Source organism: Desmodus rotundus, chromosome 8 (genome assembly GCF_022682495.2).
Source record: "Desmodus rotundus isolate HL8 chromosome 8, HLdesRot8A.1, whole genome shotgun sequence".
Classification (NCBI taxonomy): domain Eukaryota; kingdom Metazoa; phylum Chordata; class Mammalia; order Chiroptera; family Phyllostomidae; genus Desmodus; species Desmodus rotundus.
Window position 1 is genome coordinate 115,414,675 of NC_071394.1, and position 26,987 is coordinate 115,441,661.

Below are 26,987 nucleotides of genomic sequence, written 5' to 3' on the forward strand. Positions count from 1 at the left end.
AGATTGCACTATAGAATCACTGTCTTTTACCAACAAAGGAAGATTTTAGTACTGCTTTCCTCTGTGGTCCATTAACTAGTGTAGAAATGTGCTCTTCTCCTACCCCCAACAGAATACAAGCGATGAGCAATCAGACAGTGCCTGCATATAGAATAAGCAGGGTTTTGTCCTGAATGACCCGTGGTTTCCGTATTACTGTAGTGTCTAAACAAGCTGCTGCCTCTCACTTTAAGAGATGTAATATCCCTGTTGTCATTCATTGTGCGAGATGTAATATCCCTGTTGTTTTCCAAGGCTGTCAGATAACAGACAAATTGCCTTTGAATAAACATGTTTTTGATTTCTCTGATGTAATATTCAATTTTCATTTTCACAAGGGGTTGTTTATTTTAATGGTTTGGATTGGTTGACTAGAACATCAGTGTCTAGCACGCATCAGTAAAGATTATAGTCTGAGTTATAATTCAGAAGAGCATATATTGCTATCATATTTATTATCTCCAAATACTTTTCTTTGCTCATTCTTAAAAATCAGGAGAGACAGGCCATTTGAATAAATAATTTTTCTTTGCTTTATTCTTTCCTAAAAGTCACTTAGAAACAAAAGCAATTTGAACAGTACTATTTACTGACGAAAAGTATGTTCTAACTCCTAGAATTCCAACTCCTAGAACTCCTGTTAGTAATTCACGTTCCTCTTTCTCACGGCACTACCCTATATGTGCATGTGCCCTCTCTCTTGCCCTATCAATATATAAAGCAGACTTCAAAAAAAACCCCTTAATTTTTTAAAATCCCCAATTATAAAAGTAGTATGTATACAATGTAGAAAATTCTGATAGTATAGAAAAAGAGAAAAAAAATAAAATCACGTATGTTAAATCCCATATATACTTCTTTTTCGCCATCTTATTGAAACCTCTCAAAATTAAGAGATTACCATCTGAAAAGTAGTTCTATTAATGAACTATCCCAACTCACTTGTTTGGTCATATATCCTGTATTCAGCAGGCCAGGCAGAGTGACCAGCAGCCCCGTATGTGGAATGATGCTACCCACCTTCCCCACAAGCCCCGCCCCAATTCCAGGCAACAGCTGAGCAAATGGTGAACCCCTTCCCACGTGCTAGACACGATGTTAAACACTGAAGACACACTGGCAGGTTTAGACAGACACGTGCTCATTGACTAAGTGCCGCGGCAAGGGTGTGGTTAACCGTGAATGGGTATGATCTGGGAGAGGAAGGCACTTCACATGGGTTGCATAGGAAGAAGTCTGCCTGGACAAAATTAAATGTTCTTAGTTTATTAAAGATAGTGGAAGCCAGAGGTTGAATGGCATTGCCCAAGAGAGTATGGAGGAGAGAAGTAAGCACAGGAAAGAGTCTTGGAGAAATCACAATATGTAATGATTTTCAAGAGGAGATGAGCTTGCAAAAGAGATGGAAAAGAAATGACTGGAGAGGTTGTTGGAAGAACCAGAGTATGTGGTAGGTGGTAGGCACAAGAAGAGAATGTTTCAATTAGAAGAAGCTGTCCACTGGGTCAAATGCTATTTGTTAGGAATGAAGTCTGAAAGGTAGTAGGCTTAGCACCATCAATGTTATTGATGACACTGATGACAGCTATTTTAGGATGTGCTGTAGGTCAGAAAAGCAGACAGGAGTGAATGCAGAGGTACTGGCAAATCTCTAAATGCCTTGTATCACATTTTGACATTTAATATAATTATTTGATGTATGGCCCTGATGTTTCCATTATTTAAAATGTGGATTCCTCATGTGCATTGATTATGCCTTAATTCTGATAGCCCTAGTCATAGTACCATACCTGTTCTATAAAAAGTGTTCAATAAATATTTGAATGAAGAATAAATCTGTCATAAACCTACCTCCCCTATCCTTCCCCTGCCATTTCCTTCTGGTCTTTGATTCCTTCCCTCCCCTGACTTTCTGCATTTGATAGGCTGTCAGATGATAGCAATTCTTCTGCAACATCTATGTTACAATTTTTGGATGTGGACAAATTAACTCTCCTTTCTCCAGAAAATTAAAACTTTAGGTAAGAATTAACATTTAACATATGTAAAGTCCCTCCTCTTCCCTCTCTCTCCTTGTGAGTATGTGTCCCCTGCCTTCCCCGTCACCCCATCTTTCTCCCTTAACTGCACTTCCTTCTCTCCATCTCTCTCCCATCTCTGCCTCTTTCTAAGAATATAAGTGCCATTTTAAACCAGAACATGTAAGTTGGAGAAGTAGGAAAAAATCACTAATCACCACATTTGTCTGATGAAGAGATATTTGCAAGGTAGCTTGAGGAGGGAAAAAAAAATAGATTGACATGAAAACTAAGAACAAAGATTAAAGAGGTAAAATGTGAGAAATACTGAAGATGAAACACAAAGGCTCAGATTCCCGATTGATGAAGATTCTATGAGTCTGCCAACTTCTCTTTTGGTTAATGACAGGAAGAGTAAAATAACAGAAGTTGGGAAATGGGGAATTAGCTGTTGCTTTCTTTGTCTTGTCCACGAGGGTGTTTCAATCCTCAGATACCCATTAACTAAAAGGACCCGACTGAGTTCACATGCCCTGTGGTGCAGTCCCTCAGCACAGAGCACCGTCTGGGCTGCTGCGGGATGAATCTGATTGAGGCAAGAAACGCCATCCATAATGAAGGCCTCATCTATAATGGTGGTGTGCCTTTACCTCCCAGAATGCTCAGGGGAGGAGCGGCTTATCTTCAGGATGGCCAATTCTTTATGGTTAGTATCAGAAATGAGCCTATCCATCAGCCACATGAGACTTTTAAAGGGGCACCAGGGCCATAAACTTTATGAAAAAGGCCAGAGATTGCACTCAGCCCTCAAGCAGATACACAATTACCCTAAACTCAGTTCAGGGCAGGGAGACTAAATCTTCTTTAAAAAAAAAAAAGTGAAGACTTCCATACTCATCACGGCTTTCAGAAGCTAAGAGGTAGGAGATGGCAGTTGTCAGACAAATCTCTCCTCCTGTAGCTATGCAAAGAGAAGAAGAAGAAGAAGGGCAATGAAGAAGGAAAACAAATGGCAGAAAAAGAAAAGAAAAGAAGCAGCTGAGCAGGAATGGGGAGAGGGAAAAAAAGAAGACAGGAGAGAGGTATTTTTGGAGTCTGTAAATACTTGCCTGCTTATGAGATAAACTCATTGATATTGAGGGGTCTTGAAAAATCCCATTGATTTATTCACTGTAGACAGAAGTTAGAGAAAATCTCATTTTCATGTGCTTTCCTTCCTATCACTCAGTTCCCTGGTGACACAGAAAGTAAACCTTTTCTAAGGGCTTCCTCAGACAGTTTGACATTTTGTTGAATTAACTGGCATATATTGTACCAAATTTATCTGCTGCGTCTTTCCAACCAAGCAAGGAATGATTTTATATTGAATAGAGTTCTTAGGGCACCAAGAGGACTCTGGAAACTTCTGAAGTCTGCCTGTCTGCCGCAAATCCCCACGTGGCTCACGGCCTACCTGCCCGGATATAAAATGGCAAGGGCATTCTAAATCTAGTGGGATTTTTCTGTGACACCCTGGGTCAGTCCCCTGAGGCTCCCTGTGTATACACTTTTATAATAATGTATCTGCCAGATTTCGAGAACATCTGAAATATTTGGGAAAAGGTGTAAGAAAGGAAAGTTAGATGAATGATGCGGTATCATTTTGCTGGAACAGCTGAGTCCGTTTTAACCCTTTAAGGGAAAATATTGCCAACATAAATGTTGAATCACAAAATAAAGAGCACATCGTGATGTGGCCTCCATTTAGGGAGCCCATGTCACCCAACTAGATAGTGACTCAGTGAGGCAGAGTTGTGACCTCAGTGACCTAGGACCACTGGAACAGTTTTACAAAGGAGGTGGCTTAAAAGAAGAGAAATTTACCATGTCACAGTTCTGGAGGCTAGAAGTCTAAAACCACGGTGTTGGCAGGGCCGCGCTGAGAGCTGCAGAGGCAAATCCTTCCTTGTGCTCTTCCAGCTTCTGACTGCTGGTCATCTTCGGCTTGCAGCCCGCATAACTGCAATCTCTGCCTTAACCCATTACACGGTGTTCTTGTGTCAGTTTTCACACTATGTCTTCTTATAAAACACCGGGCGTATTAGGTTAGTGGCTCACCCTACTCCACCGTGGTCTCAACTAATGATCTGAAATAAACATAGTTTCAAATAAGGTCACATTTGGGGATTAGGACTTTGAGATTTTTTTTTAAAGGGTGGGGAAACAAACCTGTAACAATGACTGCAAGTCATGTTTGTCTGAAGTCTTAATTGAATAGTCTTAAAGAAACATTTCTAATTTACACTTAACTGGAAATCATTGGTTTCAAAGACTGTGCTAGATGCTGAGTTATGTGAAATGATCAGAAAAAGAACCCCCTCCCCACCAAACGTCCATGCACCGACATGTACCTGAATATAGCAGGATCCCATTATGAAAGATCTTTCAGATAAAGATATAATTATATAAACATCTTTTTTCTTCAAGAATTTATTTGTTTATATTGTTGTTCAGTTACAATTGTCCCCATTTCCCCCTTCTTACTCTCCCCTGCCCTACCCACCCCCATCTCCCCCCAATTCAATCCCCCCCACTGTTGTCTTAAACATCTTACTATAAATAATATACAGGACACAGAAGCTACAGTAGTGATTAATAATAACCGTAGCTAATATTTATATGGCACAAAAATATTTCCAAGTCCAGTTCTAAGTGCTTTACATTTATCTAACCCTCACGACAATTCTCTGTGGTAAGTACAAGGCAGGCTGAGCCCTTTTCTTGTAGAACTTGCATCCTCGAGGTTTGTCTTCAAGCCTCCGTGGGCCTGAGTCACTACACGTGTAGAATGAGATGAAATGAACTCCATGGTGGTTTCCTGCTCTCACTTGTCCAATGTACTAGGATTGTTGTTTCCATTGCCTTGTGGCTGTAGCTTTGGGAAGAGGCCAGCACTGGCGAGTTTTAGCATTTAAAACCTGGCTGGAACGGGTTTCACTGGAGATACTCCTGTGCCCTGGGCTGCTAAGTTGGCATTTACCAGACTGAGTCCACCATGTGTTTGTTCAAAATCTTGAGTGTCACTCACAGAAACGTATACCAAACAGTCACTCAAATATAAGAATTGTGACCATTCTAAAGGAAGCTCCACGCCAGCTAGAATTTTTATCTGTTCACTGCTGTTTCCGTGGCACCCAGAAGAGTAACTGGCCCATTAGGGGATAATATTTGTAGCGTGAATGGATGAGAGCAATCAGCAGGCAATTCCACCCCAAAGCTTGAATCACACCAGGAAGGACAGAGGGTGTTACTGGTTTTGGTAGTTACAAACACTTTATTTTGGCTATAAAATGGAAAATATATATCATGTTACTTCGGATATACTGATCTGAGGCTTTGCCGAAGCAGACCTACACTGGCAAATCAAGCAATGTGCCTTTTCCTCTGTACCCAAACCAACACGGAATAACCCAAGGGCCTTGCCTGACCTAAGTGACAGGCTCACATGTGGCATTTCAGCTTCAAGCTCCTTCATGCCAAAGGATGAAAATAGAAACAGGAAGCTACTGCTTTGCAACTTTAGTTATTTCACCTTCCTTTCAGACCATGAGGTTGCATCCTTTTTGGTGACAATATGACCAGTTGAGTTAGAGGAATAATAATAACCAATTAGGAAATGCTAATGCCTGACATGATTAAAAAACATAAAAGGTTCAGATTAGAAAATATTTCTAATATCAGAAGAAACTCTGATATTACAGTATAAGGAGAGGCAGTGCTGAAATTCACTTTTTAGCCTAAGGCAATAAAACATAAAGGAAACCGTGGGACATTTTGGTTAAGAAACAAAAATTTAAAAAGTTTTCCCAGCGATGCTTAGCTGCATCGTGACATGCAGCTAAGAGACATGATGTCTCAAATGCTCTTGGAATCTGCTATTTTCAAGGTGAATCATGCCGTGTATGAGGTACACTATCTGGAGAATACACGTGAAGCACAGACAGGACAAGCCGTCCTTCTGTTACCTTTGTCCTCTAGATGTTCTCTCAAAAAACTCCCATTTCTGTGTTGACCTTTCCTGGTAAAAGGCTATCTGATGGTTGTTTGCCAAATGCCCCTTGTGGTTTTCTGATCTTCCCCTGTGCCCCTGTTGCCTCAAAAGTTTGCAAGCTGAAATAAGTTTAATTATAGCACCTAGAAAAATAAGTTAGTTTTAGTAATGAAGACATTTTTAATCACACAACTGGCCAGTTTAGCATATCACTACGGAAGAATACGCATGATATTTTTGAAAAAGAGGAGGTAAGGACCCATCCTGGAGAGCCGAGGGCTTCCTTAGGAAGGCCTTGTGCTGTGAAGACCCAGTGCCATTTGTTGGTAAACGAGAGAGTTCACTCTGGAGCCCCGTAGACCAGCAGAACAGCCCGTCATTGGAGTGTGAGCCTAAAAAAAGTCTGAAGTGTGAAATAAAGGATGATCCCGTGCAGAAGTAAGGATCCATCCCTGCGGAGCTGACTTAAACACTTCATAGTTACGATGTTTTGTAACATTCCAAGTTTTCTGTGTTATTTTAAGAGGATTATGGATTTGCAAATGCAAAGAATGGGTCAAATATCATTTGGAGGCCAACATGCTGATATAGGCACTTTTTTTTTAGGAAGTTCAGCAGGTACAGAAATTACTCATAGGATTTAAAAAGGAAGTTTCATCTTTCTTTAATTCAATTTATTGGGGTGACATTGGTTAATAAGATTTATAGGTTTCAAGTATCAAATTCTATGATACATTATCTGTATATTGCATTGTGCCCCCCACCCAAAGTCAAATCTTCCGTCACCATATATCTGACCCCCTTCACGCTTTACTGCCCCCACCTCCCTTCTCTCTGGTAAGCACCATACTCTTGTCTATGTCTATGAGAAAGACAAGACCAACATTCTTATATGTTGGTCTTGTTTGTTCATTTGTTGCTTTCAGTTTATAACCCATATACGAGTGAAATCATATAGTCGTAATGTTTTCTGTTCAACTTATTTCACTTAGCATGATATTCTCAAGATTCATCCATGTTGTCACAAATGGCAATACTTCATCTTTTCTTACGGCTGAGTAGATTCCATTGTATTTACATTCCACATCTTCTTCATCTAATTATGTATCAAAGGATACTTTGGTTGTTTCCGTGTCTTGACCACCATAAATAATGCTGTAACATAGGGGTGCATATATCTTTAAGAATAAATGTCTTCAATTTTAAGGGGTACATATACAGAGGAGGGATTATGGTAACTCTATTATTAACTCTATTATTATATGGGTCATATGGTAACTATTATTAACTTTGTGAGGAATCTCCATACTGTTTTGCACTGTGGCTGTACCAGTTTACATTCCCACCAGCAGTAAATGAGGGTTTCTTTTTCTCCACAACCTCTCCAGCTCTTGTTATTACCGTATTTTTCAGACCATAAGATGCACCTAGGTTTTAGAGGAGGAAAATAGGGGAAAAAATTTTGAAGCAAAAAATGTGGTAAAATATTTAATAACATAAATAACACAATATTTCACCAATGTAAATGTAAGCTACATTTGGACTATAACACACTCACCCATTTTCCTCCCAAATTTGGTGGGGGCGAAAGTGTATCTTTTAGTCCAAAAAATATGGTACCTGTCTTGTACATAATAACCATTCTAACAGGTGTGAGGTGGTATCTCATTATAATCTTGATTTGCATTTCCCTAATAGATAGTAAAGTTGAGAATATTTTCATGTATCTGTTGGCCATTTGTATGTTTCCTTGACAGAAGTATCTGTTGAGGTCCTCTACCCATTTTTTAATTGGACTGTTTGTTTGTTCAGTGTTGAGTTGTGAGTTCTTTACATATTTTGGGTATTAATCCCTCGTCAGAGCTGTTTGCAAATACCTTCCCCCATCTGGTTACTTGCCTTAAAAAGGGAGTTTCACCCTGCACAGCAGTCTTCCCTTATCCATGGTTTTGCTTTCCATAGTTTGCTGACAACTGCAGTCCCAAAATATTAAATGGGAAATACCATAATTAAACAAATCATAAGTTTTAAATTGTGCACCGTTTTGAGTAGCATGATGAAATTTCACGTTGCTTTACTCCATTCCAGCCAGGACACAAATCATCCCTCTGTCAAGCATGTCGATGCTGTGTTCATGACCCCGGTTAGTTGCTTAGTAGCCATCTTGATTCTCAGATCAACTGTCATGATATCTCAGTGCTCGTGTTCTTGTTTTACTTACCAGTGCCCCCAAACGCTAGAATAGTGTTGCTGCCAATTCAGATACTCCAAGAAGCCATAAAGTGCTTCCTTTAAGTGAAAAGTTAAAACTTATCAACTTAATAAGGAAAGAAAAATCATTTTCTGAGGTTGTTAGATCTCTGGTAAGAACAAATCTTCTATCCATGAAATTGTGAAGAGGGAAAAAGAAATTCATGCCAGTTTTGATCCTCTTTTGACATGTCGTCAGAAGGACAAGAGTAGCCTAATGCCAGGTCACAATGCCTACGTCACTCACCTCCCTTCCTCTCATGGGATTGCATCATCTCACGTCATCACAAGAAGGGCGAGTGCCGTAAGATAATGTATTTTGAGAGAGAGAGTACATTTATATAACTTCTATCACAGTATATTTTTATAATTTCTCTAGTTTACTACCACTTATTGTGTCTACTCTCTTACTGTGCCTAATTTAGACATTAAACTTTATCATAAGTATGTATGTGTAGGAAAAAACATAGCATATATAAGGTTCAGTACTACCTGCAGTTTTAGGCATCCACTGGAGGACTCGTTACATATTCCCCAAAGATGTGAGGGTCTACTATGATGACCTTTTCCCTGTCTTTTGAATACTATTGTTCCTTTCTCCTAAAAGAGTGGTAGGAACTACTAAATAATTAAGAGACTCCAGGACAAGAATTCCAAAGTCACATACCTATAGGAACCAGGCAAATGATGGACATATCTCGAATGATCTAGGAGTGATAGAAAGGAAACGCCTGAGGTCTCTAATGAAGCAGAGAAAGTATGCACATTATAAAGGGGCATGAGGACTGATGCTAGGTGAGAATGCGGGACCAAAGGTGCCAAAAGGGGCTGACATTTTTTCCCCTCTTTCAGTGTGGGTGATCACTCAAGTTTAAAATACCACTCAGCTCATCAGATTTTTAATCTTTATCTCAGGAGGTTGTTCCAAGAATCCACCTGAGAACACATGTTCTGAAAGAGAGTGAAGGCCATTTGAAGTAGGTTCCATGGTCATACTAGTTTAAAAAACACTAGGTTAAACAAAGGTAATTGTGTTTCTTCACTGCAGGGCTTTTCAGAACCTTAGATGTGTTACTTGCAAAGTGGACTTCCAAGAGAAAGCTCAGGGTACGTAGCATTTTCCAAACTCATCTGACCCCTTTCTGTGAATATTTCTTCAAAGTACTTTGGAAGAGCAAGTAGTAATTCACTTTGCAGTAAATAATGTGAGTGTAGTTCCTGTAACTGAAAATCCAATGGGACAGTAGATGTTGAAAACAATCAAGTAGCCTGGCTAAAATAATGCCTGTAAGTGACCTTGACAAGTTAGAAACCAGGATTTCAATGTATGGAGCAGAAGTGGGAAACAATTGTGATTTATTTTCATCAGCAACCTTGTGATTAGACTTTCTTATCATTCATAGAGTATTTAGATTTTCAAGTTTTAAGTTGAGAGTGAAACAAGATTAACAAAGGAAATGTATTCTATACACTAATCTATTCCTCAGTATTTGACAAAATCTTGACTTCTGGTATTCATTCAGCAAATATTTCTCACTCACCCATTATGTGTCAGGCAATATGTCAGCTACTGAATCAAGCCTGGAATTAAATTACTGGTTTAGCTAATGCCAGGTTTAACTTATTACCAGGGATGAAATTAAAATGTTTTTAGTTCATAATTTATCAGAATGGAAACCTGCTAACAAAAAAAATGGTGTTTTCTTTTCATAAGTGTTTTTCTGACATTTTAAAAAAGAATACCTTGATCCACAACCATTTACCAAGTCCTAGTAAGACCTGACTTGACTTGCAGTTAGATAGGTAGCTACAAGCAGTGTTTGCTTCCTCATCAGATACTGAAAATCAGAACAATAGCCTGGACAAGTTTCACTTTAGCTGGGACAATAGCTACTGAGAATTAAGAATACCACTGCTATTCCCTGTTAATCCCTAGGAATTCTCCACTTCTCTGTCAATACTGTTCTTTGCCCTTCCTCGCTGTCATTCTGAACCTCCACATATTTATAAATATTAAAGCTCAAATCATATACATATCTTTATAAAGTCATCTTTGACCCTTCCAACCCAAATCCTTCATCCTTGGAAGCCTGCCACTCATATCTGTAATTTTCTTAGGGCTATAATTACTTCCTCCCTTCTTTAAAAAAATAATTCAATAATTTATTCAGTAAGTGTATATGAAGGGCCTATCGTGTTTACTGTACTACTGGCAATGGGAGAGGGAGTGGACGCCAAGGGAAATATGATGATCATCAACCCAACTCTCGTACCCTAGTATGTATTTGAACGTGTCTTTCCTTTCCCTAATTTACACTGTAGGGTCATTGAGTCCAGAATTCCATCTCATCTCATACATGGAGTGTAGTTGCTTGTACACATTTGCCAACCAGTTTACTAAATATGGGTTTGATTCACCCCTATTCCTCAATGTTAGTTTCAGTCCTATAGTCTGATAATGCTTCAGCAAACAAGGCTCATTTTCCTGAAAATAGTATGTCCATTCTGTTTTGAAACACTGTTGACTCCCTCTCTTTATTGCTATAATTTCAATTCCATTTATAGGTAAATACCTCCACCGTTTTTAACCACTAGGCACAAAAAAAGTATCATATCATCTCAGATGCAGATGTGGGGGTTTTTCCAAGGATTCAGCAAGTGCCTGCCATTCGACAAGCAAATTACAACTCAATTAGAGTGTGTTGCCTCCTGTTTTGTCCTACAGTTTGCTAAGCTTGTTTTCCCACGAAGATCCAGCTCTCCTCTCCTATACCCCATCTTTCTCCGTTAATGAAAATCGTCCTTCCATCTCTGTTTATTCTGTAGCCAACAAACTAGTTTCAGTGGCAGCATTATGGTTACAGCCCACAGAAACCTTTTCTGTGCAGTAATTTAGCTGTCAGTCTGGAGGTGGGAAAGCAGCAGAAAGATGGATGCTGAGCCTGGGGCAAGCCTGCACATCTACCCTGCTTGTACCTACTTGGATGTGCACTTATTAAAGTAGATGGGAAAAATGTTTGCCCCAATTTCTCTTGACCATTACTGCATTATAGGGAGGGGAAATATTTCACTGGAACTCTGCTAATTGCTAAGAACCCTCTGTATGGAGGATGGGAATAAAAGGTATAGATCATTTAGTGAGAGAATTGGCCTCAAACACAACTAGACAATCAAATCACTATGACATTTGTTGTAGAATCATCTGATACGGTATTATATCAACACACTGTTTAGGAATTACTTGGCAAGAGAGAAAGCATGAACTTGGGAGCTTCCTGTAGAAGAGCTGGCATGCAAAATTCTAATTCCAGGTCTAACCACTGACTGATGACTATGAGTAGTGAACGGATAAATTACTTCTTACTTTGGTGTGTAGACCAGCGAGTTGTTTATTTGATTGTGCCCTTAGACGTCTGAAAGAGGGTGCAGGAAAGCCCCCCCTCAGCATCAGGTCATCAAAGTTCATTTTTAAAAATTAATTCAGATATAGTTTATTGCTTTGTATTCTCAAAAAATTTATTAGGATAAATCAATACTCTAAGGATTTAAGCCCTCAGTGAAATTAACAAGCCCATAAATCAAACACTCAGTAGTATCTATAGCAGCAGTTAATTTTTAAAGTTGGGGGTATTGTATATGACGTATATGCCTAATTCCAATTACCAGAGTTCTATGTCTTTTTCGGACCCAAATGTGCCCACATGTACTTTTCTTCCCTTGAGGTCTCAAGTGCACACCAAGCTTTACTCTGCCCTAAAATGTCTCAAGCGTGTTTTCCACGAAACAACTCATTGCCGAGATTTGTAGTGAATAAAGGACTCTATGCTGAAGTAGGTTTGAAAAGTTTTCTTAGTATATTCCCATTTTTGGAGTCACCCTGAACATTTACATGTTAAAGTCTTTGTGAAGGTCTTGCAATGAATTAAATCTTTTAAGGTTGTTTTCTTTTTAATTAAAGGAGGTGTTCCCCAAACCTACTAAGCCACTAAAGTTTTTATTCAAGTCAAACCAGTTAGGATGTGGGAGAACAAGAGACCCTCAGTCCTCCTTGAGAAACAGGAAGTTATCTTATGCATGACAGCGTGACTCAGGAGGCAGAGGTTCTGAGGGCGGGATTTCCAGAACACATCTATAGGAGGGCAGCTGTAGATGGACATCATGGTAAGCAAGGACACCATATCTCATCTTTGCTTCTCTCAGTCTTTTAGATATTTGTGTGGAAAAAGAGCAATTTCTGTTGGTCATTGACTGTGTGTCCTCTATAAGGAGCCAACTGTACGTTAGGCCTAAGAAGAATTATATTGTTCTTCCCTATGTGCTCAGAGGAAATATTGATAATTACTGTATTTTTCGGACTATAAGATGCACTGGACCATAAGATGCACCTAGGTTTTAGAGGAGGAAAATAGGGGGAAAAAAACCGTCTCCACCGCTGCCCCCCCCACCCCTGACCACCCCCAGCAAGCCAGGTAAGCTACATTCGGACTATAAGACGCACCCCCATTTTCCTCCCAAATTGGGGGGGGGGCATGCATCTTATAGTCCGAAAAATACAGTAATATGCTTCTCAAATGGAATGTTTTTTTTCTACTTTGTGAAACTATTTCTTATAAACCAAATGTTTTGAAGCAACATTCTTTATACTTCTATCAATCATGGTACCATGTACACACAGTAAAAAACACAGATCTTACATATATAATTTGATGAGTTTTGACCCATGCATGCATATTCGTACATGTATACAAATAATATTCCTATCAAGACATGTTTTTACACTTCCAGAAAGTTCTCTCAATTTGGTAAATCTTGTTTCCTCCCCATTCCAAGGCAACAACTGTTCTTGTTTCTAATGTTATAGGTTAAATTTGTCTGTTCTAAAATTTTATATAAATGAATCTAGCACTTTGTATATATGTTGTAGATTTATCCATGGTGGCGTGTGTTCCAGTAGTTTGTTCTTTTTTACTGCTGAGGAGTATTTCATCATATGACCATATATGAATGGGTTTATTCTGGGAACTCTCTATTCTGTTCTATTGATCTATGTGTCTTTTTTTAATGTCAATACCACACTGCTTTAATTACTATAACTTTGTAATACAGTCTGAAATCAGAAACTGTGATGACTCCAGCTTTGTTCTTCTTTCTCATGATTGCCTTAGCTATTTAGGGTCTTTTGTGAGTCTATATAAATCTTTAGGATTGTTTGTTCTATTTTATGTAAAAAATGGTATTGGAATTTTAATGGAAATAGCATTTTAATGGAGATACATTGCTTAGGGTGGTAAGAATGGACACTTTAACAATGTTAATTCTTCTAATCCCTGAATAAGGAATATCTTTTCATTGATTTGTGTGTTCTTCAGTTTCTTTCATCAATATCTTATAGCTTTAAGTGTACAAGTCCTTTACCTCCTGGGAAAATCTTATTCCTAAATGTTTCATTCTTTTCAATGCAATTGTAAATGGGATAGTTTTTAAACTTCTCTTTTTAATGGTTTATTAGTGTCTAGAAATGCTACTGATATTGTATATTGATATGAATCCTGGCACTTTATTGAACTTGTTTGTTCTAAGTTTTTTGGTACCCTTTAGAGCTTTCTATATATAACATATCATCTGCAAATATACACAATTCTTCCTTTCTGATTTGGATGCTTTATATTTATTTAATTTCTTGCCCAATTTTTCCAGCTAGGATGCCCAGTATTATGTTGAATGAAAGTGTTGAGAGTGGGCATCCTTCCATTATTCCTGATCTTAGAGAAGAAGGTTTCAGGTTTTCTCTGTTAAGGATGATGTTGGCTGTAGGCTTGACCTGTATGTCCTCTATCATGTTGAGGTACATTCCTTCCAAACCCACTTTGCTGAGAGGGTTTTTTTTTAATCATAAATAGATGTTGCATTTTGTCAAATGTTTTTCCTGCATCTATTGAGATTATTGTATAATTTTATCCTTAATTTTGTTATGTGGTGAATCACGTTGATTGATTTGTACATGTTGAACCATTCTGGTATCCTTGGAGTAAATCTCACTTGATCATAGTGTATTATCCTTTTAGTGTTTTGTTGAGTTTGGCTTGCTAATATTTTGTTGAGGATTTCTATATCTATATTCATCAGGAATGTTAGCCTCTATTCTTTTTTTTGGCATTTTCGTCTGGTGAAGGTATCATTGTAAAGGTAGCTTATGAGTTTGGAGACATTTCCTTCTATTTTTTGGAAGAGTTTCAGAAGGATGTGTGTTAATTCTTTAAATATTTGGAAAAATTCCTCAGCAAAACAATCTGCTATATCTTTTGTTGGGAATTTTTCAATCTTCTTACCAGTAATTGGTCTATTCAGATTTTCTATTTCTTCATGATTCAGTCTTGGTAGGTTGCGTGGTTCTAGGCATTTATGTATGCGTTTCTTCTAGTTTGCCCAATTCGTTGACATATAATTCTCCCTAGAAGTCTCATGATTTTTATATTTCTATGGTTATCAGTTATAACATTCCCTCTTTTATTTCTGATTTGATTTATTTGAGTCCTCTCTTTTTTTCCTTGGTGAGTCTATGTAATGATGTGTCTGTTTTATCTTTTCACTAAGCCAGCTCTTAGTTTTACTGGTCTTTTCCATTGTCATGTTAGTCTCTATTATATTTATTTACACCTGATATTTGTTATTTCTTTGTTTATACCAACTTCTTTTTTTCTTAATGCAGGCATTTACTGATGTGAACTTCCCTCTTAGGACTGCTTTGATGGGTCCCGTAAGTTTTGGATGTTTCCTTTTCATTTTCATTTGTCTCAAGACATTTTTGTCTATTTTTCTTTTGATTTCTTTTTGACCCTTTAATTATTCAGTAGAATGTTGTTTAATCTATATGTATTTGTGGTTTCTCCTGTTTACTGCTTATAATTGATTTCTGGTTTCATACTGTTGTGGTCAGAAGAGCTGATTTAATCTTCTTGATTTTACTAAGATACAGGTGGCAAACACAAGGCCCGCAGGCTGAATCCAGCCCTCCACCTTGTTTTATCCGGCCAGCATCTTGTTTCTACCCAGCAGCAGCACTGAGCTCCTTGCCCCTAGTTAAGGAGTAGTTACATTTATACAGTCCTAAAATTACATTCAGCCCTTTGAAGGCAACCACGAGACTGATGTGGCCCCCCGTGAAAATGAGTTTGACACCCCTGTACTAAGACTTATCTTGTTGCCTAACATATAATCTGTCCTGGAGAGTGTTCTGTGTGTGCTGGAGAAGAATGTATGTTCTGAACTTTTGGATAAAATGTTCTGTAAATGTCTGTTAAGTTCATTTGAACTAACATGTCATTGAAGTCCAATATTGCAATATTGATTTTCTGACTGAATGTTGATAGTGGGGTATTGAAGTTCCCTACTACTATTCTATGACTATCTGTTTCACCTTTTAGCTCTGTTAATGTTTGCTTTATATGTTTATGCTCCTGTACTGGGTGCATAAATATTCACAAATGTTATATCCTCTGTTGGATTGGCCCCTTTATAATCGTAGATAGTGACCTTCTTTGTTTTGTATAATGGTCTTTTCTTAAAGTCTTATATTTTGTCTAATATAACTATAGCTACTTCAGCCTTCTTTTTGTTTCCATTTGCTTGAAATATCTTTTTCCATCACTTCATTTTCAATCTCTGAGTTCTTAAAGCTAAAGTGAATTTCCTGTCAGCAGTATATTGTTAGGTCTTGATTTTTATCCTTTCAGCCACACTGTCTTTTGGAGAATCTAGTCCATTTACATATAATCATGAATAGGTTTGGACTTATTGCCATTTTATTAATTGGGGGTTTTTTGGAGGGAGGTTTCTACCTTATAATTCCTTTGTTTCTTTCTTCTTCTCTTGCTCTCTTCCTTTGTAATTTGATGACTTTTTTAATGGTATGCTTCAATTCCTTTTTCTTTATCATTTATGTATATGAGACTTATATGACACATCTTATATTTTTAACAGTCTGTTTTAAGCAGATGACACCTTAAGTTCAAACACATTCTAAAGCTCTGCATTTTTATTGTATTTATCCAAGCTTTATGTTTTTAATATCGCAATTTATCTTTTATCTTGTGTATCCACTACAAAATTATTGTACTTATTTTTACTACTCTTGTCTTTAACCTTCATATTAGATTTATAAGTGATTAACCCACCACTATTAGAACATTAGATTATTCTGAATTCAACTAAACCTTTATGTTTACTTTCACAGTGAGATTTGTACTTTCATATGTTTTCATGTTGTAACATTTCCTCTTTCATTTCTGATTAAGAAGTCTCTTTAACACTTGTTTCAGCTTAAAGAAGTTCCTTTAACATTTCCTATAAGACTGGTCTAATAGTGGTGAATTTCTTCAACTTTTTCTTATTAAAAAAAGTCTTTATCTCTTCTTCAATTCTTAAGGACAACTTTGCTGAGTTGAGTAGTCTTGGTCGGCAGGATTTTTCCCCCATCATTCTGAGTGTATGGTGTCACTTATTTCTGGTCTGCACAGTTTATGCTAGAAAAAAAAATCTGCTTATAGCCTTATTGGGGTTTCCTTAAAAGTACAAGGTTTTTTGCTGCTTTTAAGGTCCTCTGCTTATTTTTAACTTATCACAATTATAATGTGTCTTGGCATGGGTCTCTGGGCTTCCTGGATCTGGATGTCTGTTTCCTTTCCCAGGTTAGGGAAGTTTCCATCCACATGTCTTTGTATAAGTTTTCTGGCCCTTTCTCTTTCTTTCTCCTCTGAGACCTTCTATAATGTGAATATTGGTCTTCTTTTTTAACAGGTTGGGTTTGTTTGTTTTTTTACAGATTTTATTTATTTTGTTTTTAGATAGAAGGGAAGGGAGGGAGAAAGAGAGGGAGAGAAAAAAATCAATGTGTGGTTGCTTCTCGCACATCTCCCACTGGAGACCTGACCCACAACCCAGGCATATGCCCTACTGAGAATTAAACTGGCAACCCTGTGGTTTACAGGCCAGCACTCAATCCACTGAGACACTTTAGCCAGGGCTGGATATTGGTCTTCTTGTTGTTGTCCCATAAGTCTCTTAAGCTATCTCAGCTCTTTTTCTTCCTTCCTTCCTTCCTTCTTTCCTTCCTTCCTTCCTTCCTTCCTTCCTTCCTTCCTTCCTTCCTTCCTTCCTTCCTTCCTTCCTTCCTTCCTTCCTTCTCTTTTTGCAACTCTTCAAGTTGGCTGATTCATTCTTTTGCTTCATCTAGTTAGTTATTGACCCCTCCCCTGAATATTTCAGTACAGTTATTTTATTGTTAAGCTCTGTAATTTCTACTTGGTATTTTCTTATATTTTCTACCTCTTTGTTGAAATTCTCACTTTCTTCAGGCATTGTTCTCCTGACCTCGATGAGTATCCGAGTGTTATTTTCAACTGTTTATCAGGAAAGTCACTCATTTCCATTTTACTAAAGTCTTTTTCTGAGGTTTTATCTTGTTCTTTTGTTTGGAACAGATTCCTCTGTTTCTTCATTTTCCTTGGTTCTCTGTATTGGTTTTCATGCAATAGATAAAACAGTCCAGTCTTGAAGGAGTGGTCTCATGGAGGAGGTGGACCTTACAGGTCAGCCCCAGTCTAACTCTTGGTTGTCTCTCAAACCTTTGTGATTGTCCAGACAGCCTTCTTTGTTCTTAGTGGCTCCCAGTAGTTGAGGGTGTGCTGAGACTTGCCAGTGTCCTTAAGAGGAGAATCTCAGTAAGCCTCTAGATGCAAGCTGATTGGAAGCTACACCCTCAGGCAACAGCTTTCAAGGTGAGCAGACATCTCTCCTTTATGGGAAGACTGAGAGATGCACATTTTTGTCTGCTTCCTGACACTGAACCCTGGTGGGGGGAGGGGGGTTGGATAGTCAGCTGAGAAGTTTCTCTGTGACATTTATTATAAGTATATCCCCAGGTGCCAAGTCTTGAAACTTTTGTTAATCTGAAGATGTCTTTCTGTCACCTTTGTTTTGAAGAATATTTTTATTGAATATAGAATTCCAGGTTGTAAACTGTTTTGTTTGTTTGTTTGTTTGTTTTAATATTTGTATTTTAAAGATGTTGTTCCATTGCCTTCTGGCTTGCATTATTTCTGATAATGAGAGCTGTTATTCTCATCATTATTCTTCTGTATGTAACATATCTTTTCCCCTGTGGCTGCTTTTCTTCCTCGGTATCTTTTGTTTTCAGCATTTAAGATGATGCTTAAGGGTTGGTTTTCCTTGTAATTATTCTTTGTTTTATTTATTTAGCTCCTGGAGTCTTGATAGTTAAAAAATATTTTGGAATAATATTATGGCATATGATTAATGATTTTGTTTTAATGTATTTCTCCAGCCCCAATCTGTCTCCTCTGTATTTGGAGACTTTAGTTACATGCCTGAAAAACCATTTTGTGTTGTCTCATTGAATGCTGAGGCTCTATTTTTTTTCTTTAATCTTCTCTGTACTTTACTTTTAGACATTTTCTATTTATCTTCTTCAAGTTCACTTTTTTTTATTTTGCAATTTTTAATCTGCTATTGATCTCATCCAGTGAGCTTTTCCCTTTAAGATACTGTTTTTCAATTATGGAATTTCCATTTGGTTCTTTTATAATTTGTATTTGCCTTTTGGGATTTGCCACTTGTTACCTCATTATGTCCATGTTTCATTTAAATTATGGAAATTCTTTATAACAACTTTTCAAATCCTTATTTGCTAATTGTAACATCTGTGTCTTGTCTGTATTTCTATATTTTGTTTTATTTTCTCATGGTAATTTATTTCCCTTTTTATTGTCTTTTAATTACTGAATGTATGCTAGGCATGATTAATGTTGTATTATTGGGTGTCTGGGTTATATTATCATCCGTTAAAGATGGCTGGGTTGTATTCTAGTAGGCAATTCAGTAGTGGGAGTTTTAGTTTGCTCTTAGGCTTTGTTGGGACAAATCTAAAGTAGCTCATGCATGTTATAGGTTAGAGTTGCCATTCTTCTAAGGCATGATCTTTGTAAAGTTTCACCTGGGTGATCTTGAGAATCAACAAAGTCTGTCCACTTTGAACAAAATTGAAAAGTTTTAAAGTGCTGTGTGATCTTTGAAATTGTTTATCTCCCCATACCAGTAGGAATTCTATGCCAGATCTCAGTGAGTTTCACCCTTTGGGTGAAAATAGTATTTGGCTAATGATTAAATAATTAATCTCTCTATACAGGACAAATTATTCTCAGATTTTTATGACTAGAAAATTATTCCAGCTTATGAAATACATTTAAAATGGGATACATAAGCTATTCTCTCAGGATTCCTCAGAAACTGAAAGAGAATATAGTTTCTATTATTTCTGACTTTAATTATATTGCTCTTATATTTTTCCTCTTTTTACATTCTATCTGGTTGGGGTTTTAAACATTTGTTTCTAATTCTTTAGATTTTATTTCTATTTTTAATATATACATTTAGTCTAAACTCAAATTGGATTTTGCATCTATTTTGAGTATTTTTTAAAAGTATTTGCCAGCTTTTATTTACCACCATAAATCAATTTAATTTCCTAAATATCAGCATTTTTGCTGCCATTTCACTGACTGCTACAATACATTTTTATATAAGAATCATGACAAATAAGAAATAATTTTTGTACTGTACTTTCATTATAAAAGTATAAGGCAGAGTTTGCAGCCCTTTCAGCTGAACCGACAAATTAAGAGGTTCCATTATTTTGAAGACAGAATAAAGCATGCATCACGTCAAAAGCAGAATACTAAGAGACAATGACTATAACTATGCTACCTGAAGTTCAAAAATACTGGATTGCTATATCAATTGGAATTTATTCTTTAGCAAACATCAGCATCATCAATTTGAAGTATGAAAATAAAGCAGAATTTCTTTTAGAAATGTGGCAGAAGCCAAAAAACAAAACAAAACAAAAACAAATACCAGAATGATTAGGCATCTTGTTAAGAAGTATAAAGTAGACATTCTGTTTAACTTGTTTTCAGGTTTTCTTCTTATTTAATAATGGATCTATTTTTTTTATCCACCATGTCATTGATGGGAAAAGTTTGAATAAATTATTTATGAAGGACTTTCTAGATTTTGGTAAGAACTATGCACAGTGGGATTATTGGTTTAATTCTGTTTAACCACTCTTATATTTCTCTTCTTCCCTTCTTTCCTATTTTCCTTGTTCTAGCCTCTGACATCGCCCCTGCGAAGTGTTTTTTATGCCCTTACTCATTTTATTTATTTTGTTTCTTATTTCCAAAGCACAAAACTAAAAAAAAAAACTTCCTATTTTAAATTTTTTGTTTCTTAGTCTTGACTACATCCTACTTTCTCTCAAATGATGAAATTTAAAAATCTTGGTTTCATTATTTTTTTCACATCTTCGCTTGCTCCTAATCCAGCCCCTCCACAGTTATTCACATTTGTCCCAAATTCAGATTCGTGATCTTCATTCTGACTAAAGAAATCATCTAGACTTAAACTAGAGCTGAAATTTATTTGCAATTGTTATTGCAGTAATCAGGGTAGGCTAAAAAGCTGTAACAGATAGACCAAAATATATAAAGCTTAAACCTGATAAAACTTTACTTCTTGTTTATAACCTACCATGGATTTTTGGGTTGGAGGCAGCTCTCCTCCATGTCATGTTTTAGGAACTTAGTCTCCTTCCATCTTGTGGCTTTTCCATGTCCTATATCCTTGATAAATCAGTATGGTCAATACAGGTTGACCCCTCCAAGTCTCTTGGTAGAAGAGAAAAGAACTCATACCTTTGTCATCAATTAATATTCAACAGAGGAAGCAAGCACATACAATGGGCTAAAGACAGTTTATTCAATATATGGTGTTGGGAAAATTGGACAGATATGTGCAGAAAAATGAAACTAAACCACCTTCTTACACCACAGACAAGAATGAATTAAAAATGGATTAAAGACTTAGATGTTAGACCCAAAACTATAAAAATCATAGAAGAAAACATAGGCAGCAAAATCTTGCACATAGCTCGCAGTACTATTTTATCAGATATAACTCCCCAGGCAAGGAAAACAAAATAAAAAAATAAATAAACAAATGGGACTACATCAAACTAAAAAGTTTTTGCACAGCAAAGGAAAATATCAGCAAAATAAAAAGAATGCAATGAATGGGAGGACATATTTGCCAATATATCTTATAGGGATAAATATATCTCAAAGTTTATAAATAATTTGTAAAATTCAACATCAACAAAAAAAAAAACCAATTAAAAATGGGCAAAGGACCTGAATAGACACTTCTCCAAAGAGGAAATACAGATGGCCAATAGACATATGAAAAGATGCTCAACATCACCAATCATCAGAGAAATACAAGTTAAAACCACAATGAGATACCATCTCACACCTGTCAGAATAGTTATCATCAATAAATCAATAAACAAGTGCTGGCGAGGATGTGGAGAAAAGGGAATCCTAGTGCACTGTTGGTGGGAATGCAGACTGGTGGAGCCACTGTGGAAAGCAGTTTGGAGATACCTCAAATAATTAAAAATGGATCTGCCTCTTGACTTAGTGATCCCACTTCTGGGAATATATCTGAAGGAACCCAAAACAATAATCTCAAAAGAACATAAGCATGCCTGTGTTCATTGCAGTATTACTTACAATCACCAAGATATGGGAGCAGCCCAAATGTCCATCAGTAGATGAGTGGACAGATAAACTATGAGGCATTTACACAATGGAATACTACTTGGTCATAAAAAAGAAGAATGTTTTACTCTTTATAATAGTATGGAAGAACCTAGAGAACATTATGCTAAGTGAAATAAGCCAGTCAGAGAAAGACAAATACCATATGATTTCACTCATATGTGGAATCTAATGGACAAACTGAACTAACAAGCAAAATAGAGAGAGACTCATAGAGAGCAGGATGGCAGCAAAGGAGAAGGGCAAGTAGGAAGCAGAGAGATTGATCAAAAGGACTCACGGACATGCGCAACAGGGTGGTGATTGCTGGGGAGATGGGGTATAAGGGAACTCAATGGTAATGGAAAAAATAAAATAAAATACATTTTTTTAAAGAAAAGTACAGAGGGTCACTCACCTCTTAATAGTCTGGACTTAGAAATGGCCCACATCTTGTCCATTCATATTACACTTTGAATTATAATTAGGCCTGATTTATGCACTTCACTTCTTCAGTTCCTACCAGAAGAATGTGGAATGGGCTATCCACATGAAAGAGCAGTTCTGTTACTAAGACAAAGGAAGCAATAATGGGCAAGATAACTGCAGACGTTCTATATATCTCAAAAGATTTTCCTTCCATATTCATATATCATTTGATTTCATTCCTGCTCAGTTAAGAACATGAGTGGGGCAAGTATGGATATCTTTTCTCAGGAAATGTATTTAAACTATGAAGATTTTGAATCAATTTTGAGTGACTTAAGGAAGATTTTAAAAATTTTTTATCCCAAATATGAGTTTAGTTTTAGTGCTTAAGATCATGCACTCAAATCGTACTTCCTATTTCAAAGCTAGGATCCACCATGCCTTACTTTTGTAACTTTTTAACCATGCAACTTCAGGTAAGTTAGTCTCTCTGCGAGTCAGCTGGTTCTACCATAAAATGGGCAGGAAAATAGTAAAAACTTCATAGGTTTGTTCTGATAAATAAGTAATACACATAAAATTCTCAATAAAAGTTATAACAGTAATGGTGATTGTTATTGGAATTATTTTTTATTCTCTCACTTAAGTGCATACCTGTTTTAAAGTTGTGAGCAATTTCTGGTTATAAAAGAGAAAGCTTTGAACAAATGTTGGATCTTCAGGATTAAAAAAAAAAAACCCTAGAAAACTACAGTGTTATTTATTTAATTTCATGCCTTTTGCACTTGCTTTGCTCCCTGATAGTATTTCTATGTGTTTTCAGAAAAGTCAATATTTTTCTGTTTCTCCTTTTAAAGCAGATTTTTATGTGGGGCATGTAAACAGTATCTGAAACAAGTGAAATTAAATTCTCCAAAGTGTAGGATCAAAATGAAAAGGAATGTATGAGCCTGAAACTCTGGTTCACAGGAAGGTTGCAATTTCACTAGCAACGAAACCAAAAGTAAGTAAAGAGGGAGAGACAGAATGTGTTTGATAGAGATTTCACAGTAGGGATTTAAAGCAAGAGGTCAAATGCATATGGATAAAAACTTTATTTGGCTAAACTTTTGGTGATCTAGGAAGAGCTTCATTGGGTTTTACATTAGGTTATTCACATTTCTCCTTGCTGTTTTCTCAATCAATCCTCCAGTGACTTGATACACCATGTCTAATTCCTCATAAATCAGCTCAACTTTAGAGTGATATTGACAGTGACTTTGCCAACTCCATTGTCTTCTGTCAAGAGTTTTATTCGGCTTCAAAACAATTTGCCGTGAACGCCCTTGTTTGCTTGCCACACTGGTCTTTGTTTCGGCTGAAAACTTTGATTTATAACTGTATGTAATTGATGGCTGTGGGGTAGGGGCACTATAGCTCACGCTCCTCCTCTTTTAATCTAGCTTTGCCTAGAAATCCATGTAGTGGAGCATTCTCAAGGGAACCGGGCTGGGAAATTTTCCATATACCCAATGGGAGGCCATTAATCATGGTGAGGAGCGTGTTTGTGAACGTAAAGAAAACAAAAGTCAGACCACCTCACGATGGCTTATCAAAAGAATAGATGTTAAAGGTAATGTATTCATTGTGAGGCATTTATTTCTTAAGAAAAAAAACAACTGATAAAAAAAAGAGCTGAGCTATTTTGTGAACCAGATGTATTTGCTACTCCAAAAGCAAAATTTGACATTAGTACTTCAAATTATTGATATTGAAAAGCTGCTCCAGAGTCCCTGACAAATTGCTTAGTTGTTGACTGGGAAGCAGTTGAAAGCTCTTTTTAAATAGTACATTTTTTTTCTAACAATGTAAAAAGAAAAAAATACAATTTTTTGTCTTTTGCTAGCTTCATCACAATGTAACTTGTGATACCTGTCCGTCCAGTATTTGCTGAATTTGGGGCCATGTTCTCTCCTCATCCTGCACCCTTTAGGCATCGCTAGTTCCAAAAGAGTCCACAAAATTTTCTCAGTTGCTCATTTCTTTAGGATGCAAACACTGATACTAAGGTTCTGAAAGTCATTAGAGATTCTTCTCAAGGGTTGGGAAGAATAGAGCAAGCCAATTATTTTTTCTTTAATATTCATGTATGAAGATATCAGACTTTGTAATTTATTTTTGGTTTATTTTGCTTTTCCTCCATAAAAATTACCCTGCCAACTAAAGACATTTCATGATATTTCAATAGCCTCCTCAGAAAAACATAAAATATATATATTTGCAAATAAATTATAATGCCAAATTAGAGTAATACATCACTGAATAGAGGAGATTTTAGATGGTTTATTTACACAAAGTATTTTAGTGATTGAGAATGATGATCCAGCAGAGATAAATAAAGGAAGTAACAAAGAAAATCAAAGGGAGCTGTAAGCACTGATGGGGATTGGATCATATCCCACAAAAATATCTCAAATTATGACAAGAGCTATGTTGAAATACTGCTTAATATCAGTTAACTCTATTTGCTAAGTAAACAGCTCTTACCATTGAAGTGGCATATAAAGGGGTCTGAGGCAAGCATGCTGTAGTTCTTTTCTTAATCCACATATTGATGTAAGCATTATTTGAAGTTATTTGTTTTATTTTGCATTGTTTTATCTCAGTGAGATTCAGTAATAGCAAGCCTCTCCTTGGAAGAGAAGCCAAGAACATTTTCAATTTATTTCCTCCTCTTTAAAGGAGTTTGAACTTATGATAAATAGTTCCCATGTGAATGAATGATGCTAAAGTCAGAATGGAAAGAGTACTTTTCATAAACTGTATTCCTTGTTAAATCAGAATCTTTTGAAATTAGGAGAACAGCAGTTCCCAGATGTTGGTACATTAGCACTTGGAGTGCCCACTTAATGACAAAGAATCAATGGACCTTGGAAAACGATCCCTTCTCATTGACCTAATGTGGGATGTTACTTCAATGCAGGTCTACTGATGTGACTTCTCAGAAAAGTATTCATTAACCAAATGACAGAAAGCAGTAATTAAAATCCATAGTTAATCTAAATGAAAGCACAAAATGACACAGACGTGGAACAACTTTGAAGAATTAAAAATCCATTTCCTTGAAAGGGGTGAGAGACAAACTGTGATGTAGCTTTTCAACAGAAAGAACTTGGCACCTTCACATGTCATCAGAAAGACTTTCTTTCAAAATAAACCTTATAGAGATGAGAAGCCTGCACTTCAGTCGTTTTTAGCTCTTTGTTGGGAAAAATAGGATTGGAAGAAAGATGCTAATATGTATAGGATATGTTTAAGCCTCTCCAACTTCCTGATATTTGTTCTGCTCTAACAGCTTTGCATTTCCAAACTAATATTTAACTTGTTTTGCACCAAAAGTTCTGATCTTAAAAGAACTATTTTACTACTTATGTTCAGTGCATAAATTCCCTCTCTTAAAATTAAAAAAAATCTCATCATTTTACTCACAATCTCCTGTACCCTAAAAAAGTTGAAGCTTCTGAAAAAATATCATTCAGGATGTTTCCCATTAAACCGCCTTCCTATTGTCTGATGTCGTCATATGAATGTGGACGTTTTTCCTTAGGGGACAAGATTTTTTATTGGACTTTTGGGATAGAGCCCTTCAATATAGAATCAATAAATCTCCTTTCACTTCCTGTATAAGCTGTTCATATTAGGCAAAAATAAAATATCCGTGGTACTTAGGAGACAAAAATACCCTCCCCCCCAATATAAAGTGGAACATTTTCATCGTAAGCAGAGAAAAATGTCAGAAACAGCCAATATGTACTGAAATGAATAATTGCCGTATGGTGTATCATAACAAGCATCTCTTGTTCAAGCTCACACTCCATTTTTCATGTGGGGGAAAGAGATGGCTTCCTTCAAGAAATGTTTAAAATAATCCATGATCTCCAAAGTACTACATACATATTATTAAAATAAAATATGAAGCCTATTGGCTGTGTTCCAGAAAAGCTGAACTAGGTTAAATGACATAATGAACCGTACTAGCTTTGCATGCAATTCTTTAATTGGGGAATAGATTTTTCTATCACTGTCCCTGGCAGTAGCAGCCATTTGATCCTGAGGCTTGGATTAAATGTTTCATCAGTAGTGCCTATTTAAGGATCTTTGCGGAACAACAAGTCGGTCCCCTGGGCAAGCCCATGTCAACTGCAATAAAGAGATCCGCACAAGTGAGTGAAGGGTATTTTTTTCATAAGATGTTCGGAGACTCGCCTGTGTGCACTGTGCCATCCGGACTGCTTTCTGAGCTTTGAGGGTGCGCTGTCTCCCGATGGCAAAGGTTGGAAGCTGAACTCGGCCTGTCCCTGGGATTTTGTGATTTCTTTAGGAAAATGAATTCTCAAGCTACTGGTCTCTTTCTAAGCACAGGTGAGTCCTTGGCGAAAAGGACAAGCGCACAGACCCTGTGACTTGCCTTTTTCTTCTAGGAAATAGCTGCTTCCTGACCAAATCTGAAACTGGACAGTTCATTGCTTTATGCCTTCGACAAAATCCACCATCTGTTTCACATGGGCT

General features: G+C 36.8%; 1 protein-coding gene across 2 annotated transcripts in view; it reads left to right on the forward strand.

The window, feature by feature from the left end:
• The window catches only part of RARB (retinoic acid receptor beta), a 650,193-nt gene that overhangs the window by 200,759 nt on the left and 422,447 nt on the right, over nucleotides 1–26,987 (forward strand). The window contains exon 1 of one of the 2 annotated variants that reach the window (XM_024566225.3): nucleotides 15,075–15,094. The exons of the other annotated variant lie outside the window; for it this stretch is intronic. The gene's annotated coding sequence lies outside the window, so the exon portion shown is untranslated. Of the gene's footprint in view, nucleotides 1–15,074; nucleotides 15,095–26,987 lie in introns of those variants that run through there. 2 annotated transcript variants of the gene reach the window in all.